Raw genomic sequence first — 11,858 nt, 5'->3', positions numbered from 1 at the left:
CACTATAATAGAGTTAGTTGAAAAAATAACTATAAAAATTTGATAACTTATATACAACCATATAGAGGCTTGTGTTCTTAAGAACAACAAGAATTATGGAACCTCAGTTAGTTGAGATGAGCCTTTCATGAGTTAAGCAGTTATTATGAATTATAAAAATTCTCAAGGTACCTTTCCAAAATGAAACTTAGTCTGTTGCAAGTGGAGAATGACTAAAGATGATACATAACACTGAGTTTGATTTTAGGAGATCAAGTTGTATATTCCTTTTAAATTATGGAATATAAAGTTTTAAATGTGCATGGAGGTACTAATTATTTAAATATACATTTTTTATGTAATGTTTGTGCCAAGTTTACTAGCGGTTATTTATTTTCTCCACAAAACCTTTATTGGCAAAAGATACTAGTAGATCTGTGTCCTTCACTCCACCTAATAGCAGCTACACTTCCAAATATATGGTACTTATTTCTTTAAGTTTTTTTCTAGGTGCTATTAAGCTAAGGTACTAATCTCCATTAGTAATGCATCTGTTTTGGCTATACCATCAATAATGCATCAATAATGCTCATAGGAGGATAGGATCATAGCTCCAGTAATGATAACTCTTATTGTAGTAATGAGTAACATCACCATATCAACCAATGTATATAGCATGATAAGAAATAATTTATAGTTCCTTTTCCCTAGTTTTTTCTTCCCAAATGTTTTTGTGAAACCAAAAAAAAAATATAACCATGAAAATCAAATGAATTTTATTAATAAATGCCAGGAAAAAACTTAACATAATTAGCCAACCTAAAATCATGGTCAATAGTGAAGGAGCGAAAGCGTGAAAAATACAAGTTTATACAATTGAATTCAAAAATTTTCACCTAGGGTCACATGCATCATGCAAGATTTATTTTTATCTATTTGATTTCAATGATAAACAATATATTAAAACTCTTTTAATATGTTTTTGGATCTGTATTTGCCATTTAAGATTTTAATATTAATCAGATTAATTTTAGAACCCTAGATTAAATCAAGAACAAACACACTAACCTCTTGATGCACTGCAGTATATTTGCGCCTTTGAGATGCATCTTCAGGACACCAGATGTTGTCCCTCTAGCTTGTCCACACCAAGAACACCTATGGCAGCCCTTAAACAACTCCTAAATCTTTTTCTATTATTTAGAAAATCAAGTTCTGCCTTTTAAGAGATTTAAGATATAAACAGAATACTAGAAACAATTTCTAGTATTTTTAATTCAAGAGATTATTTGTTAATCTCTTGGAATAGATGAGAGCAGAAGATGAAGAAGAGAGAAACCTTCTTGGGTGGCGGCACCAAAGAAAGAGGCTGCTGGTTGTGTTATTTTCTTTTCATAATGTCACTTATATAGCTAGGTCAACACATTAAACCCTTGCCACATGTCACCCTCTGATTTGTTTTAGGTTTAATTGACCCAATCACATTGTGCCAAGTGTCAAACCTATATTTAATCTTAATTTTAATTATCTTACATGATTAAAAAAACATTTGGCAAGCTTATGTATAGTGCCATGTGTCACCATCTCATGGTGTCACATGTCACCCTGCGAAATGACCAAAATGCCCCTGTGTCTTAATTTTGATTTCTCAATCCAAAATAATTATTTCTCTTCTTCTAATCAATTTATATCAAATATAAATTAATTAATTAATAGTTATTAATTAATTTCTCGTTAATTAAATTCATATTTAAACACTTTAAATATAAATTTAACTTATACTGTACATCCAATAATCTAGATTTGGTTTCAAGTCATGCTAGGGACCTTGCAATCTAATTGTAAACCAAACCTATTTAATTAATCAATTAAACTCTTTAATTAATTAATTAAATCATATTTAATTAGGTAATTACTTGTGTATGTGTGTGACTTACTAGGCTCATCACTAATTGGCAATGAGATATGATATCAACTCTTAATATCATCAGAACTCTTTCTTACCATAAATGATTTCTCTAAATCATTTTATGCACCTCATAGGCCATGGTTAACACCTAGCATAGCATGCCATGGCTACCCAATTAGTAATAAAGTTTACCTTAAATAAAACCTATAATCATATGTTACCATGCACTAAAATCTCTCTGTTACAAAATCCCAACTCAAGCTGGAGTAATGGTTTATGTCAAACTCCATTTGCTATGAATATTATGTTCTCTTTTAATTCCAGTTCTTGATTAAAAAGATTTTCTCATCAGAAACTCTTTTCTGATTAAATCTATCTATCCTGGCCAGGAACTTAAAACATCAAGAACAATTAAATGAACATAGAATTTTTTTCTCTATTTACTTAGAGGAACAGATTCCATCTTGATCAACACCTACCTCCATATATAACTAGTAGGAGCCAACACATGCCCATATACCCATACATAGTACAAGTATGAAAGCAGTATCAAACTCAAACCACCTATATACAAGATAACTATGCTATCTAAGGTCTAAAGATTATATGCACTGATATAATTTATGACAATGCATTGACAAGAGTAAACTCCATGTGCTTCTCATAACTGTCATTGGTTCGACCTACTTATCATGTATAAGTGTCTATCATGTTTGTTATATGGCATGAGACTCACCATTCCATCTTATTTATATCTCATATAAATAACTTGGGAACAAACATGAATACAATCTTTTTGTATAATTCATGTCCTTATCATGAAGTATCCTCGATTGTGAACCTATTTATGATACTTTGTACTAGAAATACTGTCACTCATATTCTTAACAACTTAAGAATAGAATTTTTAACAAAATATCAATGGACCTTTTCTATTACACATAAATATATTATGTAAACAAAAAAGTGGAAATGCCTTTTATTAATAAAAACATGTACAAGATACATACTAAATGATATGCTCTAGGGCATACTACTAATAAATAGACCATCCCACAAAACCCAAACCTATGGCTAATCATGTTAAGTGCAAAAACCTAGCCTAAATACAATCAAACCAAGTGCATTTTAAACCAGAAAACATTAAGCTCAAAAACCAGAGAACAACAGTACATTAGCAATTGTAGAGATCCAATCAATAAAAAAAAAAAAAGCCTAGTATTGGTTCTTTTTGCCTCAATCGATGATTGCATCACATAGAATATTGAAGTTCTAAGTTATTTAATGAATAAAATGAAAAAACAATGTTCAATATTTACCTAATTAAAGGAAATCACTCTAGTCTACTTAACGAGAGCTAAAGCTACCTGTGACTTCAAAACCACCCCACTCTCCTCAACTACTAAATGCTAATACCATGAGTAATCTTAAAATAAATAAAGATGAGCATAAAGAAAGGGACTTTCAAATTATTTACGAGTGACGGAGAGAGAAAGAGACAGAGCAAGAGTGACTGAGGGAGGTGGAAGAGGTAAACTGAATTAGGATGGGAGAGAGAGAATGAATTAAGGATTAAAAATAGAAAAAGGGAGAAGAACATAATCGCAAAATGGAAATGAATACTTAAGTCCATTTCAAATTTAGAAATAGACAGACACTTTATTTCTAAAGTAGGTAGACCCAAGCTATTTGGAAATGAAAATCACATCCATTTCAAAATTTTGCAATAGACAACTATTCCATTTCTATCCATCTTCAATAATAAACTCCACTTCTATATAGAAATAGACAATAATTCGTTTCAAAAATAAAAACTAACAAAATTCCATTTGTAATGAAGGGGACCTTTACCTCAAACAGAAATGGACAAAAACTCTATTTCAATATTTTGAAACAGATGAAAACTCCATTCTATATTTTGAAACGGATATGACATTTGGTTTTATCCTTCGTTATTATTAATTCTATGTCACCCTCTAATTTGGAAATGGAAATCCTTTCATTTCAAATATAGAAATGGAAGTCTTTTCCATTTCTAAATTCTGAAATCAAATCTGGGCAATTAGAAATGGAGAATCTTCCATTTCAAAGTTTCTAACGAATATGTGTTTGTTTCTTATTTCTGTTTCAAAGGCGTTTCTAATCTATTTCCATTCTTTGTGCCATTTTTTCCCACTCTATTTACAAATGAAATATTTTTCATTTCTAAATTCCATTTCTAATCTGTTTCAATTTACTTACAAAAGTCTTTGAGCATATCTCATTGCTAATCTGCTTTTAATCTGTTCTATGTAGAAAAGGTTATAATCCATTTATAATATCTGTTTCCATTTTGATACCTTCTTTAGTGCATGAATGTAATCAATCATAGGTTCTTTTGGCCATTAATGAGTGTTTGTGCATTCAATCATGCTGACAATTTAGTGAGTGTTGTATAAATGATTTAGGTTTTATGTTCTAGTTGCTCCCAACTATCAATAGTGCTTGGTTCAAAGTCGATATACCAATCAAAAGCATTTTCTTTTAGCGACCAAAAAAATTGCTTGACCATGAGATCCCCTTCATTACCAATATTGTTGTAAGTTTCCACAAAGTGGGCCATATGTTGCCTCGAGTTGCCTTTACTGTCAACTTTAGTAGGCATCTTCATGAGGTCAATCCTTAGACTGTAAAGCTTAAAATATGAGTAGGATGGTTAAGTGATACCATTAACTTAGTTTTTGATGGCCTCTTTGATAAGTCCTTTTAGTTGGTTTAAAGGGGTAAAACAATTAGCAACAACTTGCGAGCTCTTTATAATAATAGTAGTAGAACTCTTTGTAGCCCCTTAATGACCCTGTGGTTAAGGCTCTTTAGTGACTCCCTTCTTAGTTAACTGTTTCACTATTTTGCAATCACCGCAAGTGCACGTATCACTAACAAGTTATAAAGTGATAAGTAGAGTATCATTCCCATAAGGAATTTTGTTTAGCAAGTACCAATCTACACAGAAATCTTGACTATCTAGGCTATCAAATGCTTAGGGAATGAAGTTTGTTAACTTTAAACACTAAAGTGGTAAACTTAAAATGAAATGATTTATTTGAAGTAATTATAGAATTAAGATTTCACACTTTAATCATACTAGGGATGTTATCTCGTTTATTTACTGAATTGAGGATCGTTTTCCTTGATGGAAATCAGTCCTAAGCTATCCTAAATCCCCTCTCAAGGCATCTAGAGTGTATTCTAATTAACTCGAACCCTACTTTCGTGGTGATCAAATTAATTAAAATCCTTTAAGACCTTTGACCAATTTTTAGGTTCCATAAAGGTATCAGCCTATGTCTAGTTCAGAATTCCTAGGTTCAAGATCTTGATTTTCTAATGTTAATCTTCACCTTTCAGTCCTTCAATTAACATCTACAATTATAACTAAGTGGGTACCAACACATAGCATGCATTAAGATCGCAAGAAATTAAATTAAGAAACAAATCTCAAATCCAATAAATAAAACTCAGTGTTCATCCATAATAATAATTACAAGAGCTACTCTCCTAAATCCAGAATAAGAAAACTACTCACTCATGGTGAGTTCAACAAATGTCATGATAAAAAGTAAAAACAATAAAAAGAGAGTTATGCAAAAGAAATAAATAGTAAAAATCTGTCTAAGGAGATGAAACGAAGGAACCAAAAAGAGTTTGCAGCTTTGATCTTGGAGAGCTTCAACTGGGAAACTTCTTTTGGTACTGATGTAGAGCCCGACAACAGCAACCTTCAGTAGCAGTCCCGATAACAGTGTCTAACCTCCGTTCCTGATGTTTTCTTTTCTATTTATATTAGTTGCTCTAGGGTTAGGTCATTTTGAGTTCGAAAGGCTTTAGGAGTCTCATTCGAATAAGAAAATAGGAGGGGAATCTGAGGGATGGTGTTTCCTTCGGCATCCACCAAGTAGCATTTGTTGCCCACCTTCTTACATATCCCACGGATATGCAGATAGTTTGATCAATTCTCGATGTTCTAGTAACAAAGCGCAGTTTGCGATGTCCTGGAATAAAGCTGAAGTGGAGGGCAATGGTGGTGACAAGGCCTCCAAGCATTATGTGCCCGGTAGGCTAATGGCAAAGGCTTCGAAGATGGTTGCACAAGAAAAAGCCAGTGCTACATCGTTGCCCGGTGACCATGCACCATAGGAAAAATAGCTCACTGGCATTGACAATGCCAAGGCTATCGCCACGGCCCATGATGGTGTGGGCAGCGAACCGATGCATGTATCGCAATGCTGGACTAGTAATGCCTGTTGATTTGGATTTGCTGGAGTTGTAGGGCTCTGTGTTTGGTGCAATGAAATCCCAAAAGTTGATGTTGTTGTACAGCATGCGGTTCCTTGGGATTTCTTGGTGGCCGATATTGTCAAAGCCGAAAATGGCATTGAACTCGTCCATATTCATTACCCGATCTACACTAAGTAGGCGAAACTCAATTCTGCCCCTGTCTTCCCTGTTGGTGGGCCATAAGTTGGCCTTGAAGCTACCTAAAAATTCCAGCGTTGTGTCTTTGTAAGCCAAAAATTGTAGTTGGGCGAACCTTGTCCACCCAATGCTATCAAGTAGCCCATTGATTTCTTCTTGCAACCCGATTTGCTCTAAAAGTGGAAAATCTATGTATTTGGTGGAGGATATTTTTCGGGCATGAAGTCGGGTGCACATTGCTTTGTGGGCATCATCTCGAAATCCTTAAGGAATAGAGATTTTGGGTTGTGGAGCGGGTTGTGGCTATGGTTATGGTGGGGGAGGGGCTTGTTGAGATGGTTGGGGAGTGGCTAACCTCGTTCTTGGGCATTTGGTTAGAGGCTAGGGTCGAGAAGGTGAGGATTCTCCTCTTTGTCTTGAAGAAGAGCCTATCCTCCTTGTAGATCTCTTCACAGGAGCCACGGGTGTGTTTTTGGGAAGGAGGAGAGTATGATTTTAGTGAAGGGAGATGAGATTTTAGAGATTTTTATAGGCTAGGAAGGGAGTAGAGGAAGGGTTTTGTGTTTATGAAGGGTTTTAATGCTAGGGGTGTATTTAAATAGCCGTTAGGACTCTTCGTTTCGCATGTTTCGCGCCCTAAGAGTCACGTCTATGATGAAATACACGGGTCGTGTATAACTACACGGGTCTCGAGATGTAGAGCCGTGTAAATTTCTGCCTAAAATTTTCGAAATCTGTCGTAGTACATGACCCATGTAAATCAGCTATGGGACCCGTGTAACTTCCTGTCTCTCGAGTTACTTTACTGGATATGTTACTCGGCCCATGTAAAATTCAAGGAGCCACGTGTAACCTTCTGTCTCTCAGTTATTCTGCTAGAGACATTACACAGTCTGTGTAATTTGGGATATGGACCCGTGTAAATTTCTATCTCCCAAAGGGTCGAGACTGCATGAAATTTATGGACTTTCAGAAAGTTATGCAGGGAATGTACTATCGGTACACGACCCGTGTAATTTTCTAATTTTTCAAATCTTTGGCAGATGAAAAATTTTATCATCATAACACATGAAATGGTTGCAAAGATTAACAATAGAGTTACTTCCCCGGTTTTGTTTAATTTTCCCTTTTGTGGTTTTGACTTGGTGATTCCCTTCCTCTCTTGATCTCTATTCCCCTTTTCAAAAATCCTACAAAATGAAATGCTAATGAGTACGAAACAAAAATTCAATATTGAAGAAAAAGGAAAGAAGAAAAGTTAAGAAAAATTTTGGGTTGCCTCCCAAAAAGTGCTTGTTTATAGTATTTAGCTAGACTTTGCTTGTTTATGGTCTGTCAGCAGGAGGATTGAGAGTGCAATTTACTCCCGTTTCTATGGGTTCCCCCTGAAAGTAAGGCTTCAGGCTCTGCCCATTGACCTTGAATGCGCTTGAGGTTTTGCTCCATACCTCTACTGCTCCATGTGGGAAGACTTGGGTGACTTTGAAAGGTCCGGACCATCTTAATTTCAGCTTCCCTGGAAAGAGTTTTAATCTAGAGTTGAATAAGAGGACAAGGTCTCCTACTTTTATCTCTTTCCTTGCTATACGCCTGTCATGCCATCTTTTGGTTTTATACTTAAAGATTTTGGCATTTTCGTATACATCTTGTCGGATTTCTTCCAACTCATTTAGTTGTAAGAGCTTTTTCTCACCAGCAGCTTTGAGGTCAAAGTTTAGAACCTGAATTGCCCAGTAGGCTTTATGCTCAAGTTCAACAGGGAGATGGCATGATTTTCCATAAACCAGTCGGAAGTGTGTTGTGCCAATTGGGGTTTTATATATAGTGCGGTATACCCATAGTGCATCATCTAGCTTCATGCACCAATCCTTCTTAGATCTGTTTATAGTTTTCTCTAGAATCTGCTTCAGTTCCCTGTTTGATATTTCTACTTGACTGTTGGTTTGAGGATGATAAGATGTGGCCACCTTGTGAGTTACTCCATACTTTTTCAGTAGTGTTTCAAATTGTTGGTTGCAGAAGTGGCCTCCTCCATCACTGATTATCGCTCGTGGTGTGCCAAATCTTGTGAAGATGTTCTTCTTAAGGAAGTTGGTGACCACTCTAGCATCGTTGGTTGGTGTTGTAATAGCTTCTACCCATTTTGACACATAATCAACTCTAACCAGAATATACTTGTTTCCACGGGAAGAGGGGAATGGGCCCATGAAGTCTATTCCCCATACATCAAACAATTCTATCTCAAGTATACCATGTAGTGGCATTTCATTCCTTCTTGAACTGTTACCTATTCTTTAGCATTGATCATAAGCTAGCACAAAGTATCTTACATCCTTAAATAAATGTGGCCAGTAAAACCCTGCTTGTAAAATCTTGGCTGCGGTCTTTGAAGTGCCTAAATGTCCTCCATATGGTGATGAATGGCAATGATAAATGATACTTTCCATATCTTCCTCTGGTATGCACCTTCTTAACAGCCCATCATTACATTTCTTGTACAGTAGGGGTTCCTCCCATAAGTAATATCTCACATCATGTAGGAATTTCTTCCTTTATTGATAAGTCATGTTTGGAGGAAGTACCCTGCATACAAGAAAATTAACAAAGTCAGTGTACCATAAAGCTTTGGAGAATGCAAGTAATTGCTCATTAGGAAATGAATCATCAATTGGCAAATCTTCGAAGTCCTCTGTGTACTCCAATTTTAGTCTGGAAAGATGGTCAGCTACTACATTTTTGGATCCCTTTTTGTCCTTGATTTCAAGGTGAAATTCTTGCAGGAGTAGAATCCATCGAATCATTCTTGGTTTTGCTTCCTTTTTGTTCATAAGGTATTAGATTGCAGCATGATCTGTGAATACAATGACTTTTGACCCGATGAGGTAAGATCTGTTGCAAATACCACTGCTAGGAATTCCTTCTTGTGGTAGCATAATTGATTTGTGCATCATCGAATGTCTTGCTAGCATAATAAATAGCATAGAGCTTTTTAGCTTTTCTTTGCTTGAGCACTGCTCCAACTGCAAAGTCACTCGCGTTGCGCATTACCTTGAATGGTAGCTCCCAATTCGGTGGTTGCATTATTGGTGCTGATATCAGGGCCTCTTTGATTCTGTTAAAGGAGACAAGGCAATTTTCATTAAAATCAAAGGGAACATCTTGACTTAACAAGTTAGTAAGTGGCTTAGCTATTTTGGAAAAGTCTTTGATGAATCTTCTGTAGAATCCTGCATGTCCCAAAAAGCTTCGCACTCCCTTGACTGATGTTAGGGGTTGCATATTTTCAATGATCTCAATTTTTGCCTTATCAATTTCAATTCCTCTTTCTGATATCAAATGTCCCAGAACTATGCCTTCCCTTACTATGAAATGGCATTTTCCCCAATTTAGGACTAGGTTTGATTCTTCATATCTTTATAACACCTTAGATAAATTAGCTAGGCAATCATCAAAAGTAGTTCCATAGACAGAAAAATTATCCATAAAAACTTCCATGATATCTTCAATATAATTATAAAAGATAGCCATCACGCATCTTTGAAAGGTAACAGGGGCATTACAAAGACCAAAAGGCATTCTCCTATATGCAAATGTTCCATAGGGACAAGTGAATGTTGTCTTTTCTTAGTCTTCTGGGTGAAAAGGAATTTGAAAGAATCCTGAATACCCATCTAGGTAACAGAAATAAGAGTGTTTCGCTAATCTTTCTAACATTTGTTCAATGAAGGGGAGGGGAAAATGGTCTTTTCTTGTGGCAATGTTCAATTTCCTATAATCAATGCACATTCGCCAACCAGTGACTACTCTAGTAGAGATTAGTTCATTGCTTGTATTTTGGATAACAGTTATCCCACCTTTTTTAGGAACTACATGTACTGGACTAACCCATTTACTATCAGAAATTGGGTATATGATACCTGTATTTAATAGTTTTAAAATTTCTTTCTTGACTACTTCTTTCATGTTTGGGTTTAGTCTTCTTTGATGTTCGATTGTGGGTTTACTGTTTTCTTCTATGGGTATCCTATGCATGTAAATTCAAGGGTTGATCCCCTTCAGGTCTCCTATTTTATACCCTAATGCTTTGCTATGGATCCTAAGTTCTCTTAACAATTTTTTCTCTTCTAACTTAGATAAGCTAGCATTGATTATAATAGGATAATTAGACTTTGAGTCCAGGAATGCATACCTTAGTGAAGATGGGAGAGGTTTAAGCTCTACCTTTTTGGAGTTTTCTTGCAGCTTACTTTTGGTTTGTTCTTCCTTCAATTTCTCTATCTTGGAAGCCTTAGCTAAGGGTAGGGGTGGAGGAGCTGCCAACTGTTGTGCACATGCTGCTATTTCTGTATTTTCATCATCCACTGTGTGGCTGTGCACAATACATGCTTCAAGAGGATCTTTAGGATGTGTCTTATGAAATTCCTCTTTAACTTGTTCGTCATTTATGTCAACCTTGAAGCATTCATCAAGCTCAAATTTGTTTTTCATTGTGTCGAACAAGTTGAACTCCACTTCCTCTTCTCCTACCTTGAGGGTTAATCGTCCATTTTTAACATCTATGATGGCTCCGACGGTTGCCAAGAATGGTCTTCCCAAGATGATAGGAATTTGGACATCTTTTTCCATCTCAAGGATAACAAAATCCACTAGAATGAAGAATTTGCCCACTTTGATAGGGATGTTCTCAAGTATCCTTACAGGATATTTAATGGATCGATCAGCTAATTGCAATGAGATTGTTGTGGGTTTCAGTTCCCCAATCTCTAGCTTTTTACATATTGATAGAGGCATTAGACTGACGCTTGCCCCAAGATCGTAGAGGGCCTTATCTACTTTCTTGTTACCAATGATATAGTGTATGAAGAAGCTTCCTGGATCCTTCAACTTTGGAGGTAGTTTGTTTTGCAGAATGGCATTGCATTCCTCTATTAGAGCTACTGTTCCATAGTCTTCTAGCTTCCTTTTCTTTGGTAGAATTTCCTTCAGAAATTTGGCATAAGATGACATCTGAGAAAGTGCTTCAGTGAAGGGGATTTTAATGTAAAGTTTCTGTAAAACTTCCAAAAACTTCCCAAACTACTTGTCCAGTTTGGCTTTTCTGAAATCTCTGAGGAAAAAGTAGGGGAGGCTGATATGGTTCTAGTAATTTCTTTGTCTTCCTTGCTTCCTCTTCCTGATCTTTCTTAGCTTCTTCCTCCTTTTTCTCTGCTTGGTCTTTAGAATTTTCTATGGTTTCCTTTGTCAATTCTACCTCTGGTTGTATTAGAGTTCTCCCACTCCTCAGTGCAACTACTTTGCAATGCTCCCTTGGGTTCATTTTTGGTTGACTGTGTAGTTTGCCAGCAGCCTTACTTGAAGAACTTGCTTGCTTAGTGATTTGATTCTCTAGCATCTTGTTATGGGTAGTAAGTTGGTCCATTCTGGAAGTCAGCTATTTAATCAATTCAGTTTGTTATTGTTGAGCTACTAGGAATCCTTCCATCATGGTTTCCATGGTCATTTTTGGTTCAGGTTG

The sequence above is a fragment of the Hevea brasiliensis genome, chromosome 1 (assembly GCF_030052815.1).
Source record: "Hevea brasiliensis isolate MT/VB/25A 57/8 chromosome 1, ASM3005281v1, whole genome shotgun sequence".
Classification (NCBI taxonomy): Eukaryota; Viridiplantae; Streptophyta; class Magnoliopsida; order Malpighiales; family Euphorbiaceae; genus Hevea; species Hevea brasiliensis.
This window is presented reverse-complemented; position numbering follows the sequence as displayed.